This window comes from Triturus cristatus, chromosome 7 (assembly GCF_964204655.1).
Source record: "Triturus cristatus chromosome 7, aTriCri1.1, whole genome shotgun sequence".
In the NCBI taxonomy this organism is placed as follows: Eukaryota; Metazoa; Chordata; class Amphibia; order Caudata; family Salamandridae; genus Triturus; species Triturus cristatus.
Window position 1 is genome coordinate 64,720,901 of NC_140590.1, and position 1,232 is coordinate 64,722,132.

At 46.5% G+C, this 1,232-nt stretch overlaps 1 pseudogene; it reads left to right on the forward strand.

Moving 5' to 3' along the window:
• Positions 1–359: 359 nt before the first annotated feature.
• LOC146808822 (E3 ubiquitin-protein ligase TRIM39 pseudogene) lies at positions 360–865 on the forward strand (annotated as a pseudogene).
• Positions 866–1,232: the final 367 nt, after the last annotated feature.

Sequence of the window (1,232 nt, forward strand, 5' to 3'; positions counted from 1 at the left end):
ATAAACGAGCAAAAGTTGGTCTTTTTCAGCCTTTCAAACAAAAATTAAAAAACAAATACAGGAAGAAATCACTTTAGAAAGTATTTTAGAAATGTTTATGAGATTCCTAAAAGATTTTAAAAAGCGAACTTGCAGAATTGGCCTGTAAAAAATAACACAGATGATTTTACAGAAAGCCATCTACAAGCTCCAGTTCTGCACTTACAGATCCTCGAAATATAACCACATGACGCGTAAATGGTGTCAACCCCAGAGGTAAATCACACGAGCAGAAGAGTCAGTTCCCTGCTCTGACTGTAACATGAACCCGGAAGTCTCAGCGCACACAGAGAGGGGCAGACGGACAGACACACCCACTTCACACAGAGAGAGAAATGAAATTTAAATTCACTTCCTGCATTTCTGAATCATGGCGACAGCAGCTCAGCTCGGCAAGCTCCAGGAAGAGGCCACTTGTTCCATCTGTTTGGAATATTTTACTGATCCGGTGACTATTGATTGTGGACACAACTTCTGCCGCTCCTGCATCACTCAGAGCTGGGAGGGAAGAGATGGAAACTTCCCCTGTCCTGAGTGCAGGGCAACATCTTCTAGGAGAAACCTTCGACCCAACAGGAAACTGGGGAACATGGTGGAAATTTCAAAACAGCTTCATCTGCCACCAGTGAAGCCCCCAGAGGAGAATTTGTGTGAGAAACATAACCAGGCACAGCTGCTGTTCTGTGAAGAGGATCAGAGGATGATATGTTTGGTGTGCCGGGAGTCCAAGGACCATAGAACTCACTTAACAAGTCCTGTAGAGGAGGCTGCAGAGGAGTACAAGGTACGTCTGTGGATATTCATGGATTGCATAGTCTCAGTGTGAGCCCCATTGAGGAACCTGCTAAGGAGCACAAGGTGTGTGTGTGGCTGTTCTGGAACGACAAGTGAAGGTCACAGGGTATGTCTGGAAATTCAGGGATCACAAATTCCCTCTGTGAGCCCCATCAGGGAGGCAGCCTGAGAGCGGGAGCTATGTGTGCAAGTGTTCAGAGGTGACTAGTCATTCAGTGTAACCCATACAGGAAGCTGCAGAAGAGCACAAGGTATGTGTGTGGGTGTTCAGGACTCACAAGTGTATACATTTCTGGAGGCTCATAGAAGATGCAGTGTCTCTGGGTGTTCAGGGATCAAAGGCACCCTGCGGGTCCCACATAAATGGTTGTCCAAGAGCACAAGGTATGTGAGTGGGA